This window comes from Schistocerca cancellata, chromosome 4 (assembly GCF_023864275.1).
Source record: "Schistocerca cancellata isolate TAMUIC-IGC-003103 chromosome 4, iqSchCanc2.1, whole genome shotgun sequence".
NCBI lineage: Eukaryota > Metazoa > Arthropoda > Insecta > Orthoptera > Acrididae > Schistocerca > Schistocerca cancellata.
Window position 1 is genome coordinate 930,078,978 of NC_064629.1, and position 18,380 is coordinate 930,097,357.

Genomic DNA, 18,380 nt, shown 5'->3' on the forward strand with positions numbered 1-18,380 from the left:
TTTCAACAGGCAACGCTGGTCAACTGCTGTTTGGGTATGAGAAATCGGTTGGAAACTTTCCTAATGTCAGCACGTTGTAGGTGTCGCCACCGGCGCCAACCTTGTGTGAATGCTCTGAAATGCTTTGCATATCACAGCATCTTCTGCCTGTCTGTTAAATTTCGCGTCTGTAGCACGTCATCTTCGTGGTGTAGCAATTTTAGTGGCCAGTAGTGTAAGTTGCATCTCGTAAATGCCATTCCCCACTGTGGACAGGGTCTTTTCCTTTATTCAACCTGAAGTTCGTTAACTTTCCTCATATGAGTGTAGAGGTTCTTTCACATTTTAAACTCTGAACTCCATCCTCACACTTATAGAGCATTTTGTGTGAATCACTCGTGTTCACTGAAACAAACTGTGGAAATGGGGTACCAACGGCATGACAGCAGAGTAGTGACACAGCATAGAGATATGATTTCCACATTATTTATTGGTAAGCACAATATACATAATTCATGTAATCATTATGAGTGTACTGACCCTCACTGACCTGTGGAGCAGCAATCCTCCATTTACCATGTCAGAGACGTTACACAGCCACAGAGCAACCCTTTCCCCATACTGCAGAGTGTCTGAGGTGGGATGTCATTTGTCTGAAGTGATGTAGGCAGCTGTGTGGCAGTGGATGTTACGGAAGACATGTCACAGTCAGCAAGGCGCATCAGGGGATGCAGGCACACCCAAACCGTGACTTTGGTGGTGCATGTAATGGGTTGCTGCTGGTGGTGTTAGCAGATAAGGTCATGGCCTCAGTGGCATCTTAAATTGTTGCTGGTTCAGTACCAGTGTTTGAAGAGGGAGGCATGTCGATGGCATTGCCTCGCACTGTTGCATCCACAGGAAGTGTTGCGCGGACTGCTTAAGTGTAAGCTGGGACAGTGATAGAGAGTGTAGCATCTGCTGAGAAATGAGAGGTGACGCCTGCCATGTCAGTTTCTGGTGGAACAGGAGTGGTGTGCACGAAACTGTGGGTGACAGTGCTTGCACCCAACTGCCTGTCTGTGTAGGTAGCAGTAATCACCAGGTTGGTATCACATAATGTGCCGGATATGTCATCAGCAGAAAATTGTGAAGATTCACATGCACTTGGAAACTCACTAATTGGTGCATATTAGGAACTGGGGCAGGGAGAGTCTGTTGTAAAAGGTCCACTAAAGTCCACGCCGATTTAAGCTTGTTCATTGTCACTGTTGTTTGTTTCCCAACAATTTCTACATAAAAAATGTTTGTACTGTATTGTATTCACACACGGTATGGTAGAGTAAATGGCGATTGTAGGGTGAGTTTCACTGCTTCTGTGTGTAGCATCACATGAGAAACATATGGCCAGATCTTTATGAATAAAAATTCGTTGTATCGTGTGATGGGAGGGGGGTGGTACATGGGTGTTTTGTATATGTGTGCACATGCACGACTATGTCTAGTGAGCCCTGGTCTGTGGGGACTGTTTCATGTACTACAAATTCAGTGGGTAGAGTGACGGGTTTGCTGTATAGTATTTTGGCACATGACATATCAAGGCCATTTTTATTTGCCCAGGAGAACCCATGGAAGGGCCTCACCCAGGATTCAGAGTGGCACATGAGAGTATCTTTCATCATCCGATGCCACCATTCCATGAGGCCATTGGATTGGGGGTGGCAGGCGGTTGTGTTGAATTGATGGCATCCACATAGGTGGCATAAGTCATTGAGCAGTTGGGATATGAACTGCTGACCCTGGTCTGATGTTAACGAAGCCAGACAGATGAATCTGGCAACCCAACAATTGCTACTGTCTCTGCTGGTATGTTGGAAATATACACGCCTGGAAATTGAAATAAGAACACCGTGAATTCATTGTCCCAGGAAGGGGAAACTTTATTGACACATTCCTGGGGTCAGATACATCACATGATCACACTGACAGAACCACAGGCACATGGACACAGGCAACAGAGCATGCACAATGTCGGCACTAGTACAGTGTATATCCACCTTTCACAGCAATGCAGGCTGCTATTCTCCCATGGAGACGATCATAGAGATGCTGGATGTAGTCCTGTGGAATGGCTTGCCATGCCATTTCCACCTGGCGCCTCAGTTGGACCAGCGTTCGTGCTGGACGTGCAGACCGCGTGAGACGACGCTTCATCCAGTCCCAAACATGCTCAATGGGGGACAGATCCGGAGATCTTGCTGGCCAGGGTAGTTGACTTACACCTTCTAGAGCACGTTGGGTGGCACGGGATACATGCGGACGTGCATTGTCCTGTTGGAACAGCAAGTTCCCTTGCCGGTCTAGGAATGGTAGAAGGATGGGTTCGATGACGGTTTGGATGTACCGTGCACTATTCAGTGTCCCCTCGACGATCACCAGTGGTGTACGGCCAGTGTAGGAGATCGCTCCCCACACCATGATGCCGGGTGTTGGCCCTGTGTGCCTCGGTCGTATGCAGTCCTGATTGTGGCGCTCACCTGCACGGCGCCAAACACGCATACGACCATCATTGTCACCAAGGCAGAAGCGACTCTCATCGCTGAAGACGACACGTCTCCATTCGTCCCTCCATTCACGCCTGTCGCGACACCACTGGAGGCGGGCTGCACGATGTTGGGGCGTGAGCGGAAGACGGCCTAACGGTGTGCGGGACCGTAGCCCAGCTTCATGGAGACGGTTGCGAATGGTCCTCACCGATACCCCAGGAGCAACAGTGTCCCTAATTTGCTGGGAAGTGGCGGTGCGGTCCCCTACGGCACTGCGTAGGATCCTACGGTCTTGGCGTGCATCCGTGCGTCGCTGCGGTCCGGTCGCAGGTCGACGGGCACGTGCACCTTCCGCCGACCACTGGCGACAACATCGATGTACTGTGGAGACCTCACGCCCCACGTGTTGAGCAATTCGGCGGTACGTCCACCCGGCCTCCCGCATGCCCACTATACGCCCTCGCTCAAAGTCCGTCAACTGCACATACGGTTCATGTCCACGCTGTCGCGGCATGCTACCAGTGTTAAAGACTGCGATGGAGCTCCGTATGCCACAGCAAACTGGCTGACACTGACGGCGGCGATGCACAAATGCTGCGCAGCTAGCGCCATTCGACGGCCAACACCGCGGTTCCTGGTGTGTCCGCTGTGCCGTGCGTGTGATCATTGCTTGTACAGCCCTCTCGCAGTGTCCGGAGCAAGTATGGTGGGTCTGACATGCCGGTGTCAATGTGTTCTTTTTTCCATTTCCAGGAGTGTATGTGGCCTCCAACCACTGTGTCACGCAATCTATCATTGGCAGAATGTAACAGTAACTATGCAATTTGGAAAGTGGTCCTATGATGTCATGGTGGACATGCTGGCACCACCCTTTTGGAATCAGTGATTTACCGGGCGGGGGAGGGGGGGGGGCTGTGCGTGGCAGTCAGTTTTTGCCTGCTGGTGCAATCCTTTTTAATGTTGGGCCTGACAAACTGTTCTATGACAAGGCATATGGTAGGGCCCACACCCAGATGTGAAAGGTTGTGCAGAAGGTCAAAAGTTGACACACGCGTGCTCACACATATATGCTACAGCTCTAGGAAGACTGGCCGGACATGACTGTTCAAAACATCATACCAAACTTGTTTGGTCATTCCGAGCAGCATGCATTTTTGCAACTGGAGTCTGGTGTCGGTTTGTTAAACAAGCTGTGGAGATAGGCATCTTTTGTTTGTGCATCTGTGATTCTGTTGAAGTCCAGCTGGGTGGAGTTAGCTGAGATATGGGAAAGATAGTCCACCACAATATTATCGGCATCTTTAACATATCACACATCAATAGTGATCTGTGCTATGAAATCTAGATGGCGGAATCACCCACGAGTAGAATCTACTGACAGGTTGCAGAATGTATCTGCCAATGGGCAATGGTCTGGATATATGGTAAGGGGTCCCCCTCAACATAATCTTGAAAGTGACAAACTGCTTCATATATGGCTAGTAGTTTGTGATCAAAAGTAGACCATTTTTTCTGCATGTCTGTAAGTTTGCACGAGAAAAATGTGAGTGGCCGAGTGATTCCACTTATCTCTTGCTGTAAAGCAGTCCCAATTGTGTGATCACTAGCATCAAATGCAATAATTAGATGTGTATCAGGCAATGGGTGGGTCAGGGTCATGGCGTGTAACAGGTGTTCTTTTATTTTGTTGAAGGCCATCTGCATTTGCAGTGTCCAATTGAGGCATAATTTATAAGAATATCCTCGCTGCACAATGCTTGGGTGAGTGGTAAGAAAGTCTCAGTGCCACGTGGCGTGTAGAAATTTATGACCCTCAAAAACCTATGCAGCTGTTGGTAGTTGTTGAGAAGGGGCAGAGGCATATCTGTTCAGTTTTCTCAGGAGTAGGACGTGCCCCAGAAGCATTGTGGTATCCGATAAAGGTCGCATGGGGTTGCCGAAGTTGGCACTTGTTACCACTTATCGTGACCTCACGAGAGGCCAGTTTATCAAGGATAATACGCAGGTGGTCATCGTGGTCTTGCTCATCTTGCGAAAAGATTACATCATCTAGACAGGAGTGACAAAAAGGCAAATTGAACAGTACACTATCAATAAATCTTTGCCCTGTCTGTACCACATTTTTTACTGTGTGTGGCATGCAGGGGAACTCAAGGGAAAGAATGGTGTGATTAACACAGTTTTTGGTAAATCTTCATTTGGCATCAGAATTCGCAGGTATGCTGTTTTGCAATCAACAATGCTGAAAATTTTTGCCCCAGCCAAGATGTGGGAAAAATCATGCAAGTTCAGAATGGGGTAGCTGTCAATGATTGTAGGGGTGTTGAGGTAGCGGTAGTTGCTGCATAGGTGCCAAGTACCATTCTTTTTAAGAACCAGTTTAATTGGGGAGGCTCAAGCACTGTCCAATGAACTTACTATGCCAGCTCATAGAAGTTACTCCAACACAGCTTTAGCTGGTTCAAGTTTGTGGGAAGCTAGACGGTGTGGGTAGTGACGGACAGGAGTACCTGGTGTGGCTGTAATATGGTGGACTGTACCTTCCCACACCATACAGTTTGTATTTGGTCTAATGGGAGGGTATGGAGTGAGTCCAGAAGGTGGGGCATGGAGTGATTCACTGTCACTGTTAATATCACAAGGCATTGTCCCAGGAGAGCACTTGAATGGGGATTGTTATGCTTCACTAACCTGAGAAGTTGGTGATACTAAAGTGCGCGTCATATATCTTGGCGGCCGAGTTTAGGTTCGTTCTGCGCATCTGACGTCACAAATCACATTCAGCCAATGAACAGAGAACGACGTTGCCAGATCTCGACTGCAGTGCAGAGCACCGACGAGTGTCTTCAGTTTTAGAAACGTTCAGTCATAAATGAAGTAATTGAACAAAAGCAATGTCTTGATAGCAGACTTTCTTTTATAGAAAGTTTGGAAAAAGCGTTCTTTACACCAATTGCTTCATATTCTATTAATTAATTAAACCAAACAAACAATAAGCCTCCTAATTCAGGCGGTAGCAAGGAAAGGTGTTTGTATCAGTCTCACGAACCGCTTTTTCGCAATAAAGAACAGCGGTAATGTTTATTTCCTATTGTACTTCGACGCAACGTGAGTAATTCATAGTCACCCCAACAGTGTTTGTCGGTATTTTGCAAACGTTTAGTGTGCTCCAGGAGAGCTCTGAAACGAGCAGCTGCGTTAGCGTAATGGTTAAGGTGTTGTGTTGCTAATCGAAGATTCTGAGGTCAAGCCTTGTTGCTTACTTAATATTTTATTTATTTAAAAACGACAGCGAAATGTCTTATTTAATGAATTTTATTCGTTTGAATGTAATGTTTTGAAATTTCCTGTGCTTTGTCTCTCCATTATAATCATAATAAGTTTTCAGTTTTTTTAATTTTCTCCTCAAATATTTCTTTTCAAAGCAGTTAAAAACAGTGAAAAGGCACACATACAATATTCATGTTATCCGTTTTGTTTGTAAATCGTCTCTTCCGCAGTCGCTGTTTTACTATTCATATTGAGATATATTCTTTTGCGGCAGTATTAAAAGTATTATTTAGAGCAGAATTTCGGCTCGTGCGTTGTTGAGCTATTTGATTGTCTGACGGAATTCTTTGCTTCTCTGCTTTGGCAACATCATATTCAATGTTTTCGTCGACTGATCTATGTTTTGGCAAGTATTTGCTGTCCGTTGTGACAAACATAAAATGTTTGCGCACTGCGCCACACTGGCAATATATTTTAGTTTTATGTTTTATTACGTCCAAAATTCAGTTTTGTGTACTTCGCCAACTTCGTTTTAATCAGAACGTTTTAGAAAACAGCGAAATGACTCTGGTATAAAGAAAGTTTTGTTACAGGTGCTAAAGATAGAATATTTCCCAATTTATAAACACTGTTTATGTTATAAATGGTGTTCATTTTAACTGGGGACATTGAAATCTCTTGAAAACGACACACAGCGCCAAAAGAAATCCTAATGAAAATTAGTTCCTCCCGGAAGGGGACATCCAATTATAACAAACTTGACCACAAATTCGTCGGATTTGGTATCATTGGATGTCCCCCTCTGAGACAAAAAAAAAAAAAAAATTAGTTATAAATTTGTTTGATCCAATGCGTAGATTTGCGGATATTTCAATGTCTCCAATTAAAATGAACACACTGTATAGTTGGAACCATGAACGACTGCGGTCGATTTAAGGCTCGTTCTACGCACCTGACGTCACGCATCCGCTGACAGCCAATGAGTGTTCAGTAGTTTTCTGAACGGTCTGCTGGGAATGTCTTGGCGAGTGCGAGTGTGAAATGTGATTGTAGTTATTCTTTGGTGAATTTTTATCGCATTTGTTGCAAGTTGTCATGGCTGATTATGGTGGTAAGCGACAAACTCTCCATAAACAGGCGAGGGACATAATTTACCGGATACACGCTTTTTTCAAGCGCGAAGCAGAAAACGGTGGACCTATCACGGATGTCGCCAGATCTCAGGAACGCACTGCAGAAGCGACAGGCGTTAGCTTGAGAACCGTTCAGCGGATTGCCAATGAAGGAAAGTTATCTACGGAGACCTGTGGAAGCCCACTTTTCAGATCGCCAGGGAAATATCGCACTCGTGAGAGGACTGTAACTAATTTAGATAATTTCGACAAAGATGTTCTAAGACGAGAAGTGCTCAACATGTACAACACAGGCGAATTTCCTACTGTAAAAAAAATCACTGTGAAAATGCGTTAAATCATAAATTTTAAAGGTAGCATGACTTCAATGAATAGAATACTTAAAAACATTGGATTCAAATATGTACATACAAATGGCGGAAGAAAGTTTTTAATGGAACGTAGTGATATCGCTGCTTCAAGGGCCCAGTTTTTAAGACGTATTATTGAAGTAAGAAAATCCGGGAATAAGAACATTTTTTTCTTGGACGAAACACGGGTAAACCAAAATCACACAAGGAAAGCGTGTTGGAAAATGAGTGATGGTTTGGGTGGGTTTAAAGTACCAGTTGGTAAAGGTGGACGAATAATTGTGCTTCACGCTGGCTCTGCTTCTGGATTCATTCCAGAAAGCAAATTAGTGTTCCGAGTAAAAAAGAGAAATTCAGGGGATTATCATTCCAAAATGGACTCTGAGACATTTAAATTGTGGTTTAGGAATCAGTTTCTCCCTTACTTGCCTCCAAACTCGGTGATTGTAATGGACAATGCGAGTTATCACTCTGTTTTTGTTGACAAGACACCCACAACAAGTACAAAAAAAGCCGATATCATGTTATGGCTTGCAAGTAAAAATATACCACATACTGCCAACCAAACTCGTGCTGAAATGTTGAATCTTGTAGTGCTCCATAAGCCTCGCACAAAAGTTTATGAAATCGATTGTATTGCACAGGAACATGGACACACAGTTTTGCGTTTGCCACCGTAACATTGCCAATACAATCCGATAGAGTTAATTTGGGCACAAGTGAAAGGGTATGTCGCAGAACGAAACGTGACATTTAAAATTGCCGATACAGAAAGGCTTCTGCACGAAGCACTTGACAGAATTACTCCTTCAGCATGGGCTGAATGTTTTCGGCATGCACAAAGGCTACAGGAGGAGGACATGGACAGGGAAATTGTAATTGACAATCTGCTTGAACCCATCGTCATCACTCTAAGACCTGATGATTCGGACTGCGACACTGACTACAGTGATGCAAAAGACAATCGCAGCGATTTACAACAATGAAAGGTAAGGCACATACACAATAATACTCATGTTCTCTTTCTTGTTTTTGTTCCACAGTTGCAATTTTACCAATGGTATTGAAATATATTCCTCTTCTGCAACTGTAATAAGCGTCTTATTTAGACCAGACGAGTTTTTCTCTTTTGAAGCATCTTCAGTGGACAGCATTTTGTCTCCTCCATTGCCAAGTCACCTTTCGTAGTTTTGTGCTGAGGTAACACAATATTCAACGTTTGTGTCAGCCGATCAGTGTTTTAGCAAATAAATGCTGTTTGTGTGTGCCACACGCAAAAATTATATTTGACATAGCTCAGAGCACAGTATATTCAAGTCCTAATGTTTTTGTAAGTCCACAGTTTTGTTTAACGTCTTTTGTTTACTTCCTTTTGATTGATTGAAGTGCTTTAAAATAAAGTCAAACGCGCCCGGTGTAAATAAAACTTTTATTACAGTCGCGAAAGACTGAATATTTCTCAATATTACATACGACACCAATCTGGTACTTAAATTAAATGAGATATTGTTATACAGTAAATTTTGTATGAAATTTAGGTATCTTGTCAACATTTCATTCTCAACATTGTGGCAACTACAATCGAACATACGGAAAGTATACGCTATGAACTTTACCTCTGCAAACTCTTCAAAATTTCGTGCAATGGTTTACTACATTTAATGCTGCAATATAACTGCGTTGAAAATCGAAACAAAATTAAGTCATTTATGGGGGGGAAGTTATCAGTCAATAAGATGTGTCAAAATCAAAATTTTGGACCAAATAGTTTTTGTGAAATCGAATGATGTTGTTGTTGTTGTGGTCTTCAGTCCTGAGACTGGTTTGATGCAGCTCTCCATGCTACTCTATCCTGTGCAAGCTTCTTCATCTCCCAGTATCTACTGCAACCTACATCCTTCTGAATCTGCTTAGTGTATTCATCTCTTGGTCTCCCTCTACGATTTTTACCCTCCACACTGCCCTCCAATGCTAAATTTGTGATCCCTTGATGCCTCAAAACATGTCCTACCAACCGATCCCTTCTTCTAGTCAAGTTGTGCCACAAACTTCTCTTCTCCCCAATCCTATTCAATACCTCGTCATTAGTTACGTGATCCACCCACCTTATCTTCAGCATTCTTCTGTAGCACCACATTTCGAAAGCTTCTATTCTCTTCTTGTCCAAACTAGTTATCGTCCATGTTTCACTTCCATACATGGCTACACTCCATACAAATACTTTCAGAAACGACTTCCTGACACTTAAATCTATACTCGATGTTAACAAATTCCTCTTCTTGAGAAACGCTTTCCTTGCCATTGCCAGTCTACATTTTATATCCTCTCTACTTCGACCATCATCGGTTATTTTACTCCCTAAACAGCAAAACTCCTTTACTACTTTAAGTGTCTCATTTCCTAATCTAATTCCCTCAGCATCACCCGACTTAATTTGACTACATTCCATTATCCTCGTTTTGCTTTTGTTGATGTTCATCTTATATCCTCCTTTCAAGACACTGTCCATTCCGTTCAACTGCTCTTCCAAGTCCTTTGCTGTCTCTGACAGAATTACAATGTCATCGGCGAACCTCAAAGTTTTTACTTCTTCTCCATGAATTTTAATACCTACTCCGAATTTTTCTTTTGTTTCCTTTACTGCTTGCTCAATATACAGATTGAATAACATCGGGGAGAGGCTACAACCCTGTCTTACTCCTTTCCCAACCACTGCTTCCCTTTCATGCCCCTCGACTCTTATAACTGCCACCTGGTTTCTGTACAAACTGTAAATAGCCTTTCGCTCCCTGTATTTTACCCCTGCCACCTTCAGAATTTGAAAGAGAGTATTCCAGTTAACATTGTCAAAAGCTTTCTCTAAGTCTACAAATGCTAGAAACGTAGGTTTGCCTTTTCTTAATCTTTCTTCTAAGATAAGTCGTAAGGTCAGTATTGCCTCACGTGTTCCAACATTTCTACGGAATCCAAACTGATCTTCCCCGAGGTCGGCTTCTACCAGTTTTTCCATTCGTCTGTAAAGAATTCGCGTTAGTATTTTGCAGCTGTGACTTATTAAACTGATAGTTCGGTAATTTTCACATCTGTCAACACCTGCTTTCTTTGGGATTGGAATTATTATATTCTTCTTGAAGTCTGAGGGTATTTCGCCTGTCTCATACATCGTGCTCACTAGATGGTAGAGTTTTGTCATGACTGGCTCTCCCGAGGCCATCAGTAGTTCAAATGGAATGTTGTCTACTCCCGGGGCCTTGTTTCAACTCAGGTCTTTCAGTGCTTTGTCAAACTCTTCACACAGTATTGTATCTCCCATTTCGTCTTCATCTACATCCTCTTCCATTTCCACAATATTGTCCTCAAGTACATCGCCCTTGTATAAACCCTCTATATACTCCTTCCACCTTTCTGCCTTCCCTTCTTTGCTTAGAATTGGGTTGCCATCTGAGCTCTTGATATTCATACAAGTGGTTCTCTTCTCTCCAAAGGTGTCTTTAATTTTCCTGTAGGCAGTATCTATCTTACCCCTAGTGAGACAAGCCTCTACATCCTTACATTTGTTCTCTAGCCATCCCTGCTTAGCCATTTTGCACTTCCTGTCGATATCATTTTTGAGACGTCTGTATTCCTTTTTGCCTGCTTCATTTCCTGCATTTTTGTATTTTCTCCTTTCATCAATTAAATTCAATATTTCTTCTGTTACCCAAGGATTTCTATTAGCCCTCGTCTTTTTACCTACTTGATCCTCTGCTGCCTTCACTACTTCATCCCTCAGAGCTACCCATTCTTCTTCTACTGTATTTCTTTCCCCCATTCCTGTCAATTGTTCCCTTATGCTCTCCCTGAAACTCTGTACAACCTCTGGTTCTTTCAGTTTATCCAGGTCCCATCTCCTTAAGTTCCCACCCTTTTGCAGTTTCTTCAGTTTCAATCTGCAGTTCATAACCAATAGATTGTGGTCAGAATCCACATCTGCCCCAGGAAATGTCTTACAATTTAAAACCTGGTTCCTAAATCTCTGTCTTACCATTATATAATCTATCTGATACCTACTAGTATCTCCAGGATTCTTCCACGTATACAACCTTCTTTTATGATTCTTGAACCAAGTGTTGGCTATGATTAAGTTATGCTCTGTGCAAAATTCTACAAGGCGGCTTCCTCTTTCATTCCTTCCCCCCAATCCATATTCACCTACTATGTTTCCTTCTCTCCCTTTTCCTACTGACGAATTCCAGTCACCCATGACTATTAAATTTTCGTCTCCTTTCACTACCTGAATAATTTCTTTTATCTCGTCATACATTTCATCTATTTCTTCATCATCTGCAGAGGTAGTTGGCATATAAACTTGTACTACTGTAGTAGGCATGGGCTTTGTGTCTATCTTGGCCACAATAATGCGTTCACTATGCTGTTTGTAGTAGCTAACCCGCACTCCTATTTTTTTATTCATTATTAAACCTACTCCTGCATTACCCCTATTTGATTTTGTATTTATAACCCTGTAATCACCTGACCAAAAGTCTTGTTCCTCCTGCCACCGAACTTCACTAATTCCCACTATATCTAACTTTAACCTATCCATTTCCCTTTTTAAATTTTCTAACCTACCTGCCCGATTAAGGGATCTGACATTCCACGCTCCGATCCGTAGAACGCCAGTTTTCTTTCTCCTGATAACGACGTCCTCCTGAGTAGTCCCCGCCCGGAGATCCGAATGGGGGACTATTTTACCTCCGGAATATTTTACCCAAGAGGACGCCATTATCATTTAATCATACAGTAGAGCTGCATGTCCTCGGGAAAAATTACGGCTGTAGTTTCCCCTTGCTTTCAGCCGTTCGCAGTACCAGCACAGCAAGGCCGTTTTGGTTAATGTTACAAGGCCAGATCAGTCAATCATCCAGACTGTTGCCCCTGCAACTACTGAAAAGGCTGCTACCCCTCTTCAGGAACCACATGTTTGTCTGGCCTCTCAACAGATACCCCTCCGTTGTGGTTGCACCTACGGTACGGCCATCTGTATCGCTGAGGCACGCAAGCCTCCCCACCAACGGCAAGGTCCATGGTTCATGGTTCATCGAATGATAAGTGTGTCAAAGCAGTCGGAACACTATGTGTCTGCACAGGCAAGTAGTGCAGTGGTTACAAAATCGCGCACGGCGCGGAATGCGGGAAGCACGTCTCTGAATGTGTGTGTGAAATCTTATGGGACTTAACTGCTAAGGTCATCAGTCCCTAAGCTTACACACTACTTAAGCTAAATTATGCTAAGGACAAACACACACACCCATGCCCGAGGGAGGACTCGAACCTCCTCCGGGAGCACGTCTCTGTAGCAGCGAAAGGTTTAATGCGGCTGTGGTGGCTTCACTTCATAAACTGCGTGCTCCCCCCTAAACGTAAGTTTGCGAACTACACTGCTACGGCGCTGCTTCTCTTGACGCGTGCAACTGGCAACGCTGCAATCTCCCGCGTCTGGGCGGGCATGCGCGAGCCGCCAAGATAAATGAATTGAACTATAGCAGCACCATCGTAGGGATTGATTTTGAGATGACAAACGTCACTGAATGATGTTGAGCTGCATGTAGTGATGTGGTGGCATCCTCGATTCATCTCAGTAGTTGTTTGTTGGTGAGGCATATGACCTCATTGTCATGATGTAATGTTTTGTATTCAGCTGCCTGTAAGGGTAGCTGGTTGAAAAGTGCATCACTTTGTAGCTTAAGGTCGAGTGGTGAGTCAAGTGGCAGCAGCGTGGCCAAGGGTGTTGTGCCGGCAGGTAGTGTATCACTGACCACACCATGGATCCACTGCTGGCTGACCTGTTGTAATAGCAGGGTGTGTTTTAAGTCCAGTAGTAGTTGATAGTACCAGAGGAAGTCATGGTCAGAATAGTCAAAGACTGTCTGCCCATTAAAACCCTGTGTCAGTGCTGTTTTGTTGTAGTGTATAGAGGCATCTTGTTAATGGAGAGTGGCCTGGTGTACATACGTCATGTTGGTGTTCTAGATTTGGGTATGCAAAGTGTTGTCTGTAGTGCTGTGTGTGCAGCCCAAATGTGGTGTGAAACCAACAGTAGTGCTGTTGTGTGTTGCGCATGGAAGCAGGCGATGCACTTGGTCAGCACAGCCTCTGTTTAAACACAGACGCAGGGCACTGGTCAGCTGTGGGGGTGACAGTCTCGACTGTTGCAGTAGGTGACTGCTGTCTGCCGGAACCGTGAAAGGCGAGGTGGTAGAGGCGGAGGGCACGGCCCAGTTCAGGTCAGTCTGGCTGTCATTGGGCATTCCAGGCCAGCACGGAACGTTGGGGCAGCTTGGCCGGGATCATGCAAAAATGGTTTTTGTGCGGGTGTACAGGGCATCAGCTACAGCATAGTGCTGTTCGTTGTTGATTAGAATACAATGCTGTGTTGGTGCCTGCATTCTGTCAGCAAGTCGAAGTTTAAACCCCAGAGGTGCCACCTCATGTGCTAGCATCATTGTCTGGATGTTCTCTGGTAGTTTTAGGAGCTAACATGTCCACAGTGTGTGATCAGGCAAGAGCATTGGATCAATTAGAACTCTCAGTTGGCACCAGAGCAAAGATGGTGTGCTGTTGCCCAAAATAGTCTCGTTCATGACGAGATGTAGTTGCTACTCAGGCGTGCATGTTAGTCATTGTAACAGTAGCGTCTTGGCAGTTTTGTACTTGCGAGAAGCCAGAAAATCCAAAAGCAAGTTACTAATAAGGTCTGCACTGTCGGGGGTGGTAAAGAAGAGTGGCGAACTTCTCATAATCCCCAATGATGCCACTGGCTGATAAGAAACACTCACTGAGGGCAAACCGCATTGCAGGAGAATCTGTGTGGAATGACGCTTGTTTCGAATAGTGATGGATGGTATGGTGGCTGTCAGTGGTTTGATAGTACCATTGAAAGGTGAGTGTGGCATGACATGGGAGATGCAGGAACATCAGTGTGTGAGACAGGCAGGAAATGCAACTCGATGTAGGGCAGTATATGATGAGGTGGGTCATGACATGGTGCAGGAGGCATCAGCATCATGCAGAATTGTACACAGAACTTGGGTGGCTGTTAAAAGAGCGGCCGCACATGTGAGTGGAGCTCCGGGGACAACACGATAGGTACAACTTTCCCTGTGTCAGATGTCTGAGACAGCAGAAAATGTATATGAGGGTGCACATGAGGGCCTGGCACCATAAAGAAGAAGGCATCGTCCATTTATTATCCAGTGTCATAGTCCATGCCTCATGGAGTTCATGTGGACATGCAGTCATTCGCAACACGGCGTATCGGCTGGCTTATGCAGGTGCGACGTCACTGGAATGTGTGGGGGGAGGGGTGGGAACAGTATCTGACATTGTCAAGCAAGGTGATGAAAAATACGTTCTCAGAGTCCACAGTTGGTTTTGGTGCTGGACGCAAGTGATGCAAATGCAAAGCATGGTGCTGGACTGGAAGTGAGTCTTATATGGATGTGGTGTCTGTTCTTTCGGACATTGATGACCTACAGCCGTCTAGAACGAAATTATAATTATACATTAATGACTTCAGCAGCTGACGGACGTTGATAGATATCAACGGGGACAGGTGAAAATGTGTGCCCCGACCAGGACTCGAACCCGGGATCTCCTGCTTACATAGCAGATGCTCTGTCCATCTGAGCCACCAAGGGCACAGAGGATAGTGCGACTGCAGGGACTATCTCGTGCACACCTCCCGCGAGACCCACATTCTCACCTTTTATGTCCACACACAACATTCGTAGTGTCCCTACCCAACACACTCATTACTCATGGAAGACAATCTTACCAAGTCCCGTAAGAATTCGGGTAGTGTGTGTGCATCCGCACAGAAGGAGGTAATGGCCGGTATTGCCAGGTGAGAATGTGGGTCTCGTGGGAGGTGTGTGCGAAATAGTCCCGGCAGTTGCGCTATCCTCTGTGCCCTCGGTGGCTCAGGCTCAGATGGATAGAGCATCTGCCATGTAAGCAGGAGATCCCGGGTTCAAGTCCTGGGCGGGGCACACATTTTCACCTGTCCCCGTTGATATATTTCAAAGCCCATCAGCAGCTGAAGGTATTAATATATAATTCTAATTTCGTGGAAGTGAGTCAGTTGTGTTGACAGGTGTGGTTGGGATATATGAGTGACATCATAGTGTGTCTCGTGGAACTTGTATTTAGTCGTAACAATCAGAACTGGTTTGGAAAATTGCACAGGTACTGAAAGCTGATGTCAACCCTGATCCTGTGGTCTGTTGGCAGATGCATGATGAAAAAGAACAATGGAGGGGTATGGAGCAGGCCATTTTTGTTCAAATGTAATGGCGTGTGTGAGGCTTCCATATGCTTCAGGTCATTAATGTGAGCACTATAATGTTCATAATCACTAGCACTGGAACAAGCAATGTTTTGTCCTGTGCAAAAGTTGAAAGCATTTAGATTATCGTTTGTTATGGAGGAGGTTGGCCATTGTTTATTGTGATACCCTGCAGCACTTTTGTCTGATGCAACAGGGACAGATTTGCTTGGTGTCAAATTTGGAAACTAGTGGTTTAATTATGTGGTAACGATGTGTTTTGGAGGTATGTTATTGTGTAATTTAGTGTGCAACAGTCACCATGAATTGTGGTTTATTCATCTCATAATGTACATAATATAAATCATTTGATTGAGATACAGGGGACACGTCAAAATTGCAGTAAAATTTCACCATGAACACAGAACACCTGATGTTAACAAACAGCATCACAATAATAAAATAATTTCATCATATGTATATACAACCAAATTTAACATTTAATTACCCCTTGCTCAAATTATCATTTCATCCTCTAGGAATTATTCTATTGAATAGTAGCATTTCTCCCACAATATCTGCCATAGCCTCATTTTTAAAATTTCTGGTTTTGTATTAAATATGTTTTTGCCCATTAGCTTGCCCATATAGCGTGGAGTCCAAGCGTATAATTTCAACTGGTGTGGGGGTAGCATAAAATTCTTTTTATTTCTCATGTTATACGTGTGGTTAAAATGATTCTCCTCAAATACTTTTTGTTTGCTGAGTAGGAAGATTATAATGTCATACATGTATATGGATGCAACAGTTAGGATTTGTAGTTTCTGAAATAATGGGTGAGAAGACACGTTTGCTTTGCAGTATGTAACAATAATGTACCTATAATAATTTTTTTTATGCATTTAGATAAATGTTTCTTTCTGAATTTATGTAAAATAATGTAAATATTAATTTGAATTTTTTTTCTTTTCGTGTCATGTTAAAGAAACTGTACACAACTTTTGAAATGAATGTTATTATTTATGTTAGATTTCAAGCGATTTGATAACCAAAGGAAAATGTATTTAATGTTAAAACTATTGTAAAATGTGAAAATTGTAATTTAAACACTTGGTCCATATGTAGGTAATGCATTAGGATATGTGTAGTAGAAAACCTGTGGTGAATACCCTACCTGTAGGGGCGCGGGAAAAGGTGGATGCAGGCGAGCGCGGGAAAACGCACACTGGCGCGGTTCGGCACAACGGGCTCAGTAACACAGTCTGAGTTGGGCATCGGTCAGAGGAACATGTACTGTACCGAGGAGGCTATCTAGGAAAAGTGGATTCCATTAAGCCTTGGATGGGCCGATTCGACGACTACTTGGCATGGCTATATCCTTAGGCACAAAAGTGGAAAGATTACGACGCTAAGAAGAGTGAAAGTGCCGATACTGTGAGAGCCTTAGCCGTGCTTGTATGTGTGCTGTGCTGCCCGCTATCTCGCTGCCCGCCATCCGCCGCACCGACGTGCACAGGTCAAACATTTATTTCATCTTTAGAAGTGTATCTGTGTGGACCAGTGTCGAATCTGTTTTAACTGTTCAATAATAACGTGACTTTTACCAGAATTGCCTTAGCCGTTACTTATCCTTATCACTGACCTAGATAGGGTCCTTACCACATATTGTGCAACCCGAGTATCCCGAACTGAAAGTTTACAGTTAGTATGAAATTATCTGCAGATCAATCTATGCTATAAAGCAGTTTGAAAGTTAGGAGTGCGAATGTAAATATTAGTAAAGAACATCAGTGGGGTTAAATTGAAAGATAAATTTTGAAGGGAGTTAGCAATGTTATTTAATTGATTTGTGACTAAAATAATTATAACTAAGTAATTCAAAATAAAAAGGAAAAGAGTCGTTATCCACAGATTGACAATTTTGAGTGTTAAATTAACTTCAGGACTTACTAGTTTCAGTATAACAACCATAACAGTTTCAGGGCCCCCCCCCCCATTCTCTTGCCTAGTCTTGCACATTTTGAAGTGTACTGATCAGAATTGAACAGTAAAATTAATTTCTATGTTAAACCTAAGTGTATTAGTGTTTTTTCCAATTTTAACAGTGACATTGTATGTGTATTTTCAAAATTGCTGATTCTAGGGTAATCTATGCCCGATTTCAGTCTGATCAATATACAAAGTACTACTCGTAGTAATCATTGCTGTGTGGTGTTGTATAAGTTTAGCTCATCCAAATTAATACAAAAGAAGAAAACCTTAGTTCAGTAGATTCTTTCTGGTTCTAAATTTTGCTATAAAACGCAACATTACTACACGTCATTATGCTTGTACATGCTACCACTTGTACAGGGAAAAACTCACTCAATGCCTAATTAGGCTGGCGACCGTATTATTTATCATTGGTGGTATCTACTGTGTGTACTTCTTGTCCATGCGAACGCGTAATTGTACTTTACATTTGCTTGACGCATCACTGTAGTTACTGACTGAGTGTAGGTTCGATCTTGCTTCCATTAGGTACACGCGGTCAACTTATGTACTAAATCCTTGTTTACAAGGTGAAGCCCGTGAACTTATTACAGTACAGGCTTTATTGAGCTAACGCACGCCCGACAGGGCGGTAGTGTTACAAGTGGCTTCCCGGTGACAGGACATCCAATTGTTGTCGGTTATACACTAAAGTAAAGACCGAACAGTGGATGTCCAGTGGCACGAATAGGAATAAAGTTCAGTAAAATAAACTGCAGTGTGAGTCAAGTATAATAGTGGTGTAATTGGCATTTAATATGGACAGGAACGGGGACAGGATAGATGT